Source organism: Anopheles aquasalis, chromosome Y, assembly GCF_943734665.1.
Source record: "Anopheles aquasalis chromosome Y, idAnoAquaMG_Q_19, whole genome shotgun sequence".
Taxonomy (NCBI): domain Eukaryota; kingdom Metazoa; phylum Arthropoda; class Insecta; order Diptera; family Culicidae; genus Anopheles; species Anopheles aquasalis.
Window position 1 is genome coordinate 2,212,017 of NC_064879.1, and position 13,813 is coordinate 2,225,829.

General features: G+C 45.2%; 3 protein-coding genes across 11 annotated transcripts in view; 1 reads left to right on the forward strand and 2 right to left on the reverse strand.

Moving 5' to 3' along the window:
* LOC126579761 (la-related protein Larp4B) overlaps window positions 1-8,303 on the reverse strand; it is a 41,335-nt gene extending 33,032 nt beyond the window's left edge. The window contains exons 1-2 of one of the 3 annotated variants that reach the window (XM_050243331.1): window positions 8,131-8,292; window positions 6,846-7,148 (exon numbers count right to left, since the gene is read on the reverse strand). The gene's annotated coding sequence lies outside the window, so the exon portion shown is untranslated. Of the gene's footprint in view, window positions 1-6,845; window positions 7,149-8,130 lie in introns of all 3 variants that reach the window. The other 2 variants (XM_050243333.1, XM_050243332.1) reach the window with 2 other exon arrangements.
* The window catches only part of LOC126579771 (cytochrome P450 4d8-like), a 431,039-nt gene that overhangs the window by 25,479 nt on the left and 391,747 nt on the right, over window positions 1-13,813 (forward strand). The window lies entirely within an intron of this gene.
* LOC126579767 (acetylcholine receptor subunit alpha-like) overlaps window positions 10,870-13,813 on the reverse strand; it is a 27,364-nt gene continuing 24,420 nt past the window's right edge. For all 5 annotated transcript variants that reach the window (XM_050243346.1, XM_050243349.1, XM_050243347.1 and 2 more), the window contains one exon: window positions 10,870-13,813. This exon is cut by the window's right edge and continues 1,263 nt beyond it. The gene's annotated coding sequence lies outside the window, so the exon portion shown is untranslated.

A 13,813-nucleotide genomic window follows, 5' to 3' on the forward strand; every position in this document is an offset into this window, starting at 1 on the left:
CGGCCGTGTGGCAAACGGCGTTGTGCAAAGGGCGAAAGGCTGAGCGAAGGAGCAGCACCCCATTCAGGGCTTGTTCGTTCTGCCGAATAACCGGCCATCGCCTTACGCCCCGCCAAAAATAAAAACACATACGTGATCAAGGACGCAAACACACCTCCGTTTAGGGGTTCGCACCGAAACCGAACCGAACTACAAAGAGAAGGTGAGGTCCCTCCGGGTTCGTCCGTGGTGAGTCCTTCCGTTATTGATTTTTCGCTTAACCAGCTAGCAACGTCAATGTAAGGGGGAGGGTGCGGGTCAGCGAAAGTCATCGTATCGTAAGGCGCAGGCCGTGGATTCGAATCGATCGCTAATGGATCGAAACAGCGTTAACAGTGTTGAATGCACACCGATGCACGGCAGACTGAGAATGACAATAGAATGAAGTAAAAAAGAATATCCTGTTTTGTCTGGATACCTTGATCGGCGTCGTAAACACCGTACTGTCGTTGCAAGAGGGGTTTCATTCACTTCCACTTTGTGACACTTTGGCACTCGTCGCTCGTTGGGGTGTCAAATGTAACGTTTTACCACCCCGCTCTTCCTTTTCCAATTTGTCGAAGCACAGCTGGCGAACAAGCGAAAGGGAACTGCAAACCGGGGGGGCCATTAGCTGCCACCGGGGTTACCCCGTCACCACTGCCATTTCCTTTGTTTTGCTTTATGGCAGGGCGGCTATTAAGGGGGGGGGGGGGGGGGGAGCTTCGGTAAATGTCTTGCCAAAAAAAAAAGGATAATATTTGACGATTTTTTGTGACGTAACCGTTCAACTTTATTTTTTTAAGTGAATAACATATTAAATTACAACTTTTGAAGAATTTTTGGTTCTGTTTTTGAAAAGTTTCTTTTACAAACTTTATCCATGGCATCAAATTTAGGAAGTCGTGTCTTCGAAAAGATACTTTTTACGGTGCCCATCGCAGCTGCGTGACGGGTTATCAGAAAAATACAAATTGATACTCGTTTGAAAGACTATAAGTTTATCCAGGTAGCCCCGTCGATTTTTTGTTGAATTTCTATTTTTCGATTTTTGGCAGATTTTTGAAGTTGAAAAAGTGATGCTTTTTGCGATTTTGCCTAAACATACGGGCTTTAAAGATTTGTTTAAAAAAAAGTATCAACAATTTTCTTAAAATCTCGACGAGACTACCTGGCAAAAAGTGTATAGATTATGTGTTAAAAATTTCAAATCGATCGGCCCAGTAGTTTCTACGGTACGATGGGCACCGACTTTGAAAATGTTGATTTTAGGAAACTCGCGCCTCGCGGATGGGTTTTCAAAACTCTATAACTTTGTCAGTTTAGCTTCAATTGATCCAGAAAAATAACACAATATTCTTGAAAGCATTAACATTCAGGAAAAAATGTTAAAAACACGTGTCACAAAACAAAATTAAATACCAAAGTCCCCCCGTTAAGCAGGTTGTCCGAGAAAGGCGCACGTCACGATACACGTCACATCACACCACGTGTCAGAGTGCTGCCGCACATGCAGCCAGTTAGTGAAGGGACTGCTCTGATGAAGGCAAAGAGAGAGAGAGAGAGAGAGAGAGAGAGAGAGAGAGAAAAAAGAAGGAAAACGTCGTCTGGTGCCTCACAGGCAATAAACAAACAACATCGCGAATATAAACAATAACATTCGCGGTATTCGTGCGCAGCAGTTGACCGGTGCCGGTGCACTAGGGCCTGAGGGCACAGTACCCTCTCCCACGCTCACCCCCGAGCGGGGGGGGGGGGGGGAGGGATGATTGTCGAAGCCCTTTTTGTGCCATGGGTGTGTGCCAATAGGTAACCAAACAAACCCAGCCTGGCATAACCAAAAGGGGCACACTCGATCGATTGACGATGATCGGCGTTCGGTGTTCTGATGCCCGATAGTTCACCGCTAGAAATGCGAAATTAGGTGCGCCAATATTTCTCCTTCTCGTCCTCCCTTTTATCCGCGCATCGCCTCATCTCTTGGGTAAGGCGCAGCACTAGTTGTGATTTTAAATAACGTAGCAGAGAGGGAAAATAGAGAGAGAGAGAGAGAGAGAGAGAGAGAGAGAGGGAGAGAGGAAGAGGGCAGAAAATGAGAAAACAAGAATCGGAAGATTTTAGACGGCGAGAGTGGTGAGGGAACTGGACCGAGAACATAACTTAAGCTGCGCGCAGCAGCACGATGATGCCGTTGCCCCGATTGAAGCGCGGATCGAGTCCAAGAACTCGCACACGCTCAGGCTCTCTCTCTCTCGCTCTCTCTCTCTCTCTCTCTCTCTCTCTCTCTTGCACACACCGAGGAAGATTGTTTTCCTATAAGTCAAATTCTATTTTGGTTCTCACTTCAGCTGCGGCTTATGGTTTCACCCGGCCCCGCCACGGATTCATCACGCGGATTTATGCGTGAAGCGTGGAGCGGCGGCCCTCTCCCCCTGGGGGGCGGGCTGAGCTGCCGCTGAAATGCCGCTCATGCGCCACCCCGCTGGCCGTCCCGCTGCTTTCCAAAAATGCTGCTGCTCCTCGCAGCTGCGCGACGGCTTCTCCCTCTTGGCTACCACGTCGTGCCGTAGTTTCCATTCTCCGCGCAACCATTTCGGTAATGGCCGCAAACGACTGGCTACCTCTGTGATGACGCTGGATTAGGAAGAGGAAGAGGAGCGCAGACGATGTGCGCCATGTGGCGAAAGGAGATTTGGGGACGAAGAAATTTAGCGATGGCAGCCGCGGTCCCACGCACCATTCTGGCTGTTCTGTGGATCGGAATCGGACGCCACCACGTCACGCCAGGCAGCCCCCCCGGCGGAGGGGTGGTGACGGAGAATTCGCCGTTCGCCGTGCGCGACATTCGCAGATTTCTCTAGATTAATTATTTTGCTTGAGACGCGGAAGATGCCCGGTCGCCGGTCACCGGTCGGTGCTCGTTCGCCTTTGCGCTTCGCGCATCACATTCCCGGCTTATGGGGTAGGTTTGCGCGCGCGCGCGCGCGCGTCTTCAAGGCGAGTTCGTTCGTGCGCGCGTCGCGCATCGGTGGCGCTTCACGTCTGCGAGGAGCGGAAGGTGGTAAAAAAGAAGCTCACGGAACAACAGTAGCAGCAGCAGCAGCAGCAGCAGCGACACGACACGAACGTCCGCTAACAGAGGACGGCGAGGACAAAACAAACAAACGGGCACGGCAGCAAAACTGAGCGCACAGTGACCGAGCGCGATGACAACATCACCAAGCCATTCCTATTGCTGCTGCTTCCGTTTTTTTGTGGCGGGAAGTGGAAGGGGGGAGGGGTTGATTTTTGCCAAGGTCAGACACGAAGACCCATGCGTTCTGCGCCTCAGAATTCAGTTCGACCTGCTGCGGGGCATGTTTTGCTTCCAAATCCCCCACACGCTGCTAATTGAATCAGTTCCAGTCCATGAGCAATCGGTCGCAAGTCCAAAAAAAAAAAGAAAACAAGATTCGGTGGAACCAATTCCACTTGGTCCAATTTGGGGCAAACCAAGAAGCGGCCACCAAAAACCTCAACCGCAGCGCTCGGAAAGGCGCGCTCCTTTTAGCGCCCGGCGATTGTTCTTCGGCCCGATTAAGGCAAAGGAGAGGCGCGCGGCGGGGGGGGGGGGGGGTGCCCTGTGTCTACGCGACGCATAAAGCAATTCCATAAATGACACTCCATTCGGTTTGGTTTCGGTTTTATCGGGCCACCAGCCACAATGAGGCAAGGGGCTATAAATTTCAATTCTATTTCAATTGTTTCATTTTCCAAAACCTTCCCGTTGTGCCTTTCCGGTTTACGGGGCCCGTTCGGGGCTTCCACGTGACTCGCCCGAACAGAAAGGGGCCACGTGCCTTCCGGGATTCATCGCCCAAAACTTCGTACGCCGGAAGTTGCAGTCGGTGTCGCATTAGAGTTGTAGGGTTTCCTACTTGCTACTATGCTTCAGCGTAGGTGTCAACACACCCACCATCGACCATCCAGACCATCGGCCCGGGATCTCCGGGAATTGGTCACGTGGAGCGGTTTCGGAGCTCGAAAATGCCTCTTGTTGTGTATAGAATCGAATTAAAAATATGGGAAAACTAGTGTTCCCAGCAAACTTCGTTCTGCCATCCAACTCCTGAGGCCTATATTGAGGATGTTGGATTTATAGTTTTTAATGCAACATAAAAATGGAAACGGTGTTTACTGTACTGATGCTTCCAATGATACTGATGATCAACATACAATAATTGCCATCACAATCACCACAGCAGAACTCGCATTAGTTCCAAATGTACGATCCTGCTCTTGATTGCCTTCGTCCTTCGCTATCATTAATCCTTTCTCGTTGTTGTTGAGGTCTTGATTTTGATTTTCAGACATACGCAATTGAAACTGAAAGCATGCTTGATTCCCTTGGCGCATCTACGGATTAGTGCCCGTCTTTTTGGTTTCTACGGATTAGTGCCAGTCTTTTTGAATTTCGACAGCGCACTCCTTTACTTGATCTTCTGATTGAAGGCATTTTTTTCTGTCAATGAAATGACTCAACTAAAATCAAATAGTTTTCTATTTACCACGAATAGTTCTTGATTCAAACCAAAATAATTACCAAACTTAAATCATTTGACGAATCATCGTTGGTTTGCTCAAACCAACCGCTCTTTGGTCTGATGGAAGTAAAAAATTAAAAACTGATTTTGTGATCACTGTAGAAAGTACCACAGTAGCCGACGATGATCAAATTAGAGCAACAATATCGAATTCAACGCAGTGGGCATTGAAGCTGAAAGGTGCTCCAATCCAATGTTTTGAAATAATATCGATTCAAGTAGGCTGTGAGGTGGATATCCGGTGCAAAATCGAGTTATGATCTGCCATTAAAGGACAGAACTTACTCAAAATTTCTAAACGTATAAACATAACGCAGAGCAAGATGAATTCATTGGGCCAAGAATGAGTGAAATCGGCCCGTCCGTTCTCAAGTTATGGGCGTACAAACTTAGGAGTTTGTAATTTATATATAATGATTATTAACCTATTTCCAATCAATTGACGCTTGATACGATGCCGTCCGATGTTGGTGTTTCGAGAAATTATCAGAAAACTGCTGGAATACCTCAAAATCGTTCCACAAAAGTGAGTACACAGCACGCGTGTTCGTATTGATTATCTTTTCATTGTTGGGTTAAGGGGGCACTTCGGTATTTTCGGGCCAAAAAAAGGCCCGTTTCTGACGATTTTTTTGCGACGCAACCATACAACTGTATTTTTTCAAGTAAATGACATAATAATCTACAACTTTTGAAGAATATTTGGTATTGTTTTGAGCAACATTCATTGAAAAATTAACCCATGCCATCGAATTTAGGCAGTCGTGTCTTCGTAAAGGTACTTTGTCTGGTACCCATCGTAGCTGCGTGACGGGTTATCAGAAAAATACAAATAGATATTCGTTAGAAAGATTATACGTTTATCTAGGTAGCCCCGGAGAGATTTTTTTGGATATTCCAATTTTTCGATTTTTTGCAGATTTTTGAATTTGAAAAAGGGATGCTTTTTGCGATTCTGCCATAAAAGCAAACTTTACAGATTTGTTTAAAAAAAAGTATCAACAATTTTCATGATATTTCGACGAGGTTACCTGGCAAAAAGTGTACAAATTATGTGTTAAAAATTTCAAATCAATCAGTTTAGTAGTTTTTACGGTACGATGGGCACCGACTTTGAAAACGCGTTGGTTTAGGGAAACGCTCTTCCAAGTAGCGAGCTGCATGGAGCCTTGTATGAAACGCGGATTTTCAAAAATCAATATCTTTGTCAGTTTTTCCTCGATTGATCCTAATCTTTTACACAATACTCTCGAAAGGATTAGCTTGCAGGGAAAAATGTTAAAAACATGTGTCACTAATAAAAATTCAATACCGAAGTCCCCCCCTTAAAGTGGTCACCAAAGTCTTTCTGCATCATTGTTTACCTATCCGCAGTAGGCTCCTGGACTGGAGCACGCTCTCTGGCTTGTGCCAAGTGTGTCACCGCCGGCCGTTCCGCCTGTACCTGTCTACCGAAAAACAGTGGAGTGGTTGCGGTTACGATACGCCCATGGTACACCACGGCACGGTACGGCACGGTACGATCGATTCTACATTTAGCATGCCACTGCTTAACCGGCCTACTTTACTCACAGCACAGCCCCTCGCCTCTGCCACGCCTTCCTTCCCGCCATAGACATTTTCGGGAAGCCATATTGCGGTCGGCACCATCGCAGTAGCGACCCGTACGCGAGCGGCCAAGTCGTTTCCGCACTTGTGTGATGGATGGAGGAAGTAGGAAAAGAGAGCGGGGGGGGGGGGGAAGTAGCCGTAACAAGGCAGTCGATGACTCGCTGTACACAGTGGCCAAGCGCGTTGATTGGGGCTAATGTTGTTGGTTGATGTTCACGGTGGTGCCGGTGGCCTTCTTTTTCCACGGAACTTACTCCCCGGAACCAACTGGTTGCACATTGACGGGGGCCGCAGCAATGGAGAAAGTGGCCAAAATGGCGCCTCCGTTCAGCAAATGGCCCGAAAAACAAAAAAACCGAACCAAAACGTCAGTCTACTGACAAATGTCACGCAGGCCCAAATGTTTGACTGGTTTTTGGAGTTGGCTTTGGACACTGAGCTCACACTAGAAGCACCGTAGAATGTCCCGAACGATTGGGCATCATACACGCCTCCCTCCCTCCCACACAACATGGCAGCTCACCCTTTTCCTCTACACTTTTCCTGCACGGAGAACAATCAGGGACTGAGCGAAAGAAAGAGAGAGAGACAGAGAGTGTCAGGGGGGAAAACAAGAGCCAGGTTTGTACTTACCGTGGTACAGCCACGATCTGCAGAAGATCTCCCCGTTGCCTCGCGTTTCTCGCGCACGGGCGAGCGCCCAATTCAATTTTCGCCGATTGGTTGTCGTTGTCGTTGAGTCGAAATGGTTGTTGTTTGCGGGGGTGGTTGATTGATAATGAGGCGGTGGCGAGTTTTCGCCTGTACGCCGTACGCCGCTCGGACAGAAACCGAGCGATAGAGAAAGCGGAGCGGAGCAGCAGAAGAAGGTGCAGATGGGTGGGTGGAGAGACAACCAGATGTTGTTTTTGTGTTTTTATTCGCGTGTCGCTGTCGCTATCAGACCAATGCCAATGGGGAGCGATAGCGAGAGAGAGCAGAGAGGGGGTGAGAAAGGCAGGAAGAAAGAAAGAGAGAGAGAGAGAGAGAGAGAGAGAGAGAGAGAGAGAGAGAGAGAGTGAGAGATAACGGTGTTTGTATCTACCGCTAAATGAACCACAGTAGCGAGACAGTTCGTACACGTTACCCAACCCATTAAACCCCCCTCCCCCACCCCATCCCTCCATAGAATGTCTTCCATCCATCCGGCGGAAATCCTGGAAGCCATCTTGTGCTCGCAGCTAGCCCCCAGGCCGCCCACCCCCACCTCCCGTCTTCGCTTTCTGCGTTCTTTGCATAACGCTTACGAAACCGAAACCACTTGCACACCGTCCGTGCACACAGACACAGGAGCAGGGTACGGGAGAGGGAACGAACGAATGTGCGCGCCGGCGCCGTCTTCTCCAGGACGGCAGGAGCAGGAGACGGGGACAAAACGGAGCGGAAACCTGCTTTTGCGACGGATTCTGGTGGTGGTGGTGGTGGTGGTGGTGGCGAGCGATTTTTTTGTGATGAAAGATGAAATTCAAAACAACACGCACGCGGTACGCACGCACACACGCAACACAAATTACAAAAAAAAAGAAAAAAAAAAGAACGCGTTTCACTTTCGCCCAACAACACCCACACTGCCCACCCACCCACCCAAACAACCGCCTGCCTGCCTGCCTGCTGCTGGGAGTCGCGCGAATTTGGCGGTGCGGGCGGGGACCGTCCACCATACCTGAACAAAAAGATGGCCCCAATGGAAGATAGGGGCGAGAATAGGGAGTGAACTAACCCGGCCCGGCCCCGGTTCGATCCGATGGCCGCACGGTGGCCGCGAGGATGCGGTGCCGGTTCCACGGCCAGGGGCGAGGATTTTATGATATAATTACGCACAGGCACACATGCACACAAACACAGAAAAGAAACAAACAACAACAAACAAAAAACATACACAGTTTCAACCACAGCCAGCCAGCTAGCCCGGCAGCCAGGCCGATTCCGTTTCGGAGTGTTTTGTGTGACGATGGCTGTGGCTCTGTGTCCCTGTGCGCAATGTTTTATGCTCTACCGCACTGCTATACACGCCTGCTTACATCCAATCGACCATCACCACCGCGCGGTTCGTACAACACTCTCGGGCAAACCGACGGCCAACATTCGCCACAGCACGCAGCGATGCCCACGTCGCCCTTCCTGCTGCTGCTGCTGCTGCTGTGCCTCGATCCGTTCCGCTTTTCGTGAGTGTCTCCGTCGTCGTTGGCGGCTCATCGGCGGCACTACATCTCAGAACGGTGTGCCTGCCTGGCAGTGTGAGTGCTTGAGCTCCCACAGATTTGCTTTTTTTCTTTGTTTTGGATGTCGGTCAATCCGATGTCGGTCAATCCGTTTTTTTTTTTGCTTTTTTTCTTTTTTTTTTTTTTTGCTTTTTTTGCCGGGTTAGCTGGCAGGTATCGCATCAACATGCATTGCATGCTGAATGCTGAATACGGCGGTGAGATGCGCCACATTTTGAACTACATTTTGTGTGCCACGGTACGGTGAGCTAATGAGTGCCCTTTCAAGCACGGTTCTAACTGTTAGTTTGTCATTTTTTTTTCTTCATCCCACCACGTCCACTCGATTACATTTATTTGCGTTCTTTCGCATCAGCTTAGCGAGGTGCTGTTTTTCAGAAAATTCCAAATTACTATACCTTGGCATTGGGTCACTCAGGAACTCGCCGTGGCCCTCCTACCATTAAACATTTTACCCGTTCATATGTTGTATTAATATCTTGAACATGTTCCGGATGCAACGGATTTTCTTGCCAATTAGCGTGTATGCAGCAGCATATATATACAGTGGTAGACATTCGTTTAGCCGAACTACGTTTTCTCGAGATTTTTTCTCAAACTAGCCATCCGTTTTCGATTTTAATTAATAGCATCGGTATATTATACCGTTCTTTAGCACATGTATTAACAAAAAAACGAGAAGGATGTTTCTTTCGAGAAAATAGGAGGAAAATATGAAAATTTCACATACACATTCGTTTAACCGAACTGCTTGAAAATTACATTTTTTCAATAGTTTTTTGGAAACAATGTGCAAGTAGGTATTTTTTTTATTACTGTCTGCTTTTCTAACAAATCCAAAACGTTAATTTTCCATGGGTTCCGATAAGATTTATTGAGTTTCCTATCAATTTTTAGTCTTACAGTCGTCAATGGCTGGACATAAACTCGAAATATTTGGAATTTGCCGATCTTCTGCAAAAAACCAATACAAATAACAAACACAAAGGTTTTTTATGTGATTGCAGTAATAAATTCATGCCAAACTTTTGGGAAAAGGGACGTTTTTGTCTTCAAACCATACATTCAATTGTTGGCGAAAATGAGTTCATTTGTTATCTGTTCTGAAAAATAAGGTCTTACACCTTGTTATTTTCAATGAGATGAATCAAAACGCCTTTCACAAGCTCCTTGTAATTGACTGAAACCATTTGCGTTTAACTTAAACAACTGGGAAACTGCGCATGATGAGCAAGTCACTCACGACATCAAACCCTTTATTTATGTGGTACGGTGTATGGCTTTATGGCTAAAATCATACCAATAACGGTTTTATCCATCCAAATCGTCAAAAGAATACTTATTTGCTTTGAAAAATACTAAAATAAATACTGAAAAATACTTTTTGCCATTATTTGACTAAATTCATGGTAAAAAAGCCGATTGTCCTTATGGGTATCAATAAACTATGGCTTTGCTTTTTCAATTCGTTTGTCAATAATTTTCATTATGTTCTGTGGTCCACATCGTATGAAATGTGTCTAATTATTACTGGTTTAACCATATTTCTTGTAATCTGCCCAAAAGATAGCTGATTGTTGGTTATTTCATGTAAAACCCAATTATTTACCGTTAGGACACTATCTTGATCACATTGAATGGAGGTATAACTTCCCCGTTTGCTATTTTTCAAAAGAAATAATATATGGATTTCTCTTATTTGTGAATATTTGAACCAATGGAACGATTAGAGTAACAGTAAACCTTACATGTCATATAGTAAACCTTACTTGGCATGTCTAGAGCTTATAATAATTGAACTCTAGCTCTGCTATTGAGCTTTAATCGCAAAAAATGCATTTGTTCGAAAACGATGCGAAATATTATGTTTTTCTTGCACTTCGGCTAAACGAATGTCTACCACTGTATGCCTGACAGTGGCACAGCGTGTCGTGTAAACAAAACCGAGAGGATGTGCCCAGCGAGAATGATGATAGCGGCAGGTATCAGTAATATTCACCAGGTTAACGCGGTTCTAATATGACTATTCTTACCGACAGAGCAACCACAAACAAGTCATCCAGTGAGGACCGATTGGGAAATGTTGGTCATGGTAGCAGGCTTTGGAAAGGATTATCGTCCGTACCTTTCAAGCTCCATTGATCGCTTGGTAAGTCGGAGTGTTTGGATGTTTTGCTAACCCGGCTTTTTTTTCTCAAATAAATTTTAGCTGTGCACAGTAGACACGACGTGATTCATTTTATTCATTTATGCTGAGAAATGGTCTGAATTTGACTAGCAAATGAGAGGGATTATGCGGGAAGCATAATGAAGCCAACGATTGTGACAAAAAAAAAGCGCGTTATCGGTTTCGGATATGCTTCGACTCAGTAGGTTTTACACAGTTTTATTGCGAATGTGGTTTGTTATGATGCGTTTGTATTATTCACCGATGCGTTTATGCAGAGTTTCCGTTTTTCTCATTGTTTTGTTTTGTTTTGTTCGTTCGTTCGTTCGTTTGTTTGTTTTCATTTTTGGCTTCGTTTCCTAGTTATATGTTTACTGACTTTCAATATGTTAACCATCCAACATGTTTTGTATGCTTTATACCGATTTATATTCTTAACAATGGCATCAATCATTTGATCAGTGTTACGTAGGCTTCGCTAGTACATGCAGCTATGGGGATGTGTAAATTAATATAAAAAAAGGGCAAACCAGCAACCCTCGCCGCTCGTTGAAGGTTAGTTTGTTGTCAGTGGAAAGTTGGGGTTGTTGGAGGCGGAGAAGAGGAAAGGAAAGACGGGGGTGACTAGGGACGAGGACTACCAAGCGATCCCGAGCTGCACAGCTCTTTAGAGCAGTTCCTCTGGGGCCACCATACCAATCAAACGTAGTCGCTCTTTGCGTCATTACGATGGTTCGTCATGCTCGAAACGAATGCTCTACACACAAAGAAAATAAGCGCCAAAAGCTAGTCTCGAAAACCTGATTGGCACATTTATCCATGTTTGAAATCAAATCAGCTTAGCGCGCATGGTTGGTTTGTTAAATGCAATTGAATCACTACTTCGCAGCCACTTTTTTGAATGGTTAAATGTTCCGTGATGTTCGGTATGCATTATTTTTAAACAAACAAAACAAAACAAAACATTAAAAGTCAATCTAATGTTCGCTGCAAGTGAGCAATAAATAGCATCAATCAAAATCACTGGAGACATGCGACTTCGCGACCAGTCCCACATCTTGACTCCCCACCACCGGTCTGGCCACCGGTGTGGCAATGGTGTGCCAGTTTAAAGCTTGCTTGCTTGTTGCTTTACCTTTCATTTCATATGAATATGTTGTTCCCTTTTTCTCCCTAAGTCGCATCATAATCCCTCGTTCTTCTATAACATCAAGTATTCTTAGGACATTCGATACCAGTAGTATGCTTTGTGGTTTTTTTTTTGTTATATTGGATTGGATTTATGCAGTCAATACCTCCCCCATTCTCCTCCAACACTCATTTATCATTGGCATCTTTGATGGGCCTTGGGTTGTTTTTTTTTTGCTTCCTCCCTTGTTTACTTTATTTTGGGCAAATACAAAAATAAATCACATCATTTGCTTGCGCATTGACCATTTTGTTATTTTGGTTTTTCGTATCATATATATTGTTCTATTAACAAGAGTTAGCTACTGTATTTTACTATTACCTGTAACGAGACTTGTAAAACAATTCAAAATTTATGCCAATACTTTTAGCTTGTATCATACGTTATTTACGTGGAAAGAGGACAACTTGCTTTGCGGGTGGCGGAGTGGAAGAGAGGTTTGGGGATGGCACGAGGGTCGTGGGTAGGGGAAGGTGGTGTGGAAGGGTTTACTGGAGTGGGATGTAGTCGGAGTTTTTTAATGTTTTTTTTTGCTTCTTTTCTTTTTAGGACTGTGTTACACATTAAGTTGCGGTTGCTTTGCTTTTGCTTTTCACTTGCCGTATTGTTTGAAATTGTTGTTTCATTTGATGTCACCTAACACCAACCGTGCCCTGTCTCCTGTCCGCTCTAGCTCTCTCGCTTTGACTGTTCATACTTTTTTTTTATCGTTAAGATTGGCAGTTCATTGTTGTTTCCGTAATATCGTTCGCTATTATCATGTTATGTTTGTTTTGTTTTGTTTTGTTGTTATTTTCCTATTACCATCTTTAACAATAATACTCTAGGAAATGGTTTACCTTTCTACACTCATTGTATTGTATTTCTCTACATTCTCTTCATTAAAAAACATGACATGTGACATATGCAGCTACCTTATAAAAGTTCATCCAGCCCACTTGTTCTACCTTCCGGATGCTCTACTGATCGTGGTTTTTGGGGAAAAGGAAGTAAAATTCGTTGCTGTTTATGCTTGAGCAAGTGTATAAACTAAACAGGTACACAGCTATTCAGAGTAAAAAGAAAAAAAACCTAAATCTTCTTATCAGCCGTGACCTATCAACCGGGGATGCTTTCGCTGCTAGCGTATGTCTCATTGCTACGTATGCTGCGCTGCCTCTCGCTACACCGACCACAACTAGCACCTTCCTCTGATAGCAGCATTCATTTCCCAATTTCCGTTAAAAACACAGTGCGAAAACCCAAAATCAGTTACAAACATCAGTCCGCGCCCCGTCTTGTATATGTTAACCGTGAATTGGCGTTTGCTGAGCAGTTCATTTTGAGCAGAATTGTATCACGCGTTTTCGGCGTCCAACCAAAGGGGCAACCAAGGCTGAACTAGAAACTCCGGAATCCGGGCGGGCGGGCAAGGAACAAAGGAAGTGACAAAACTCCCACTCTTTTCGAAGGAGTTCGATCGATCCACACCTTCAACGCAACTTTGCCCTAAAAAGTGAACACGGACTTCTTGTACTGCTTGGAATGGTTCAGCGGCTCCTCGCACCGTGCCACCGCTTTGGGATGGTTTGATGGTCAGAAACCTCTTTTCAAAACTAGAGCGACCGTACAGCAACATGTTGGGAAACTGTCGCCATTCGGGCTCGTTTCGGCTTTGTTCGATATTTGTGTCGCTATCGGTATTGGTTTCTGTGGCACATTACGCGTCCACACAGGCGGGATACCATGCACCTTCCGGTTCCGGATTTGTGGTATGGGAAAATCGTAACATCAGTTACAACTTGGCATCGGCTGTGTGTTCTACTGAGACATACATGTTATTCATCCCTTTTTAGTTTTTTTCTTTCTCTCTCTCTCTCTCTCTCTCTTTCTCTCTCTCTCTATTCTCTCTATATATGTGTATAAATAAATAAATAAATAAATAAATAAATAAATAAATAAATAAATATACATATACATGGTTCATATATGTATATATTTATTC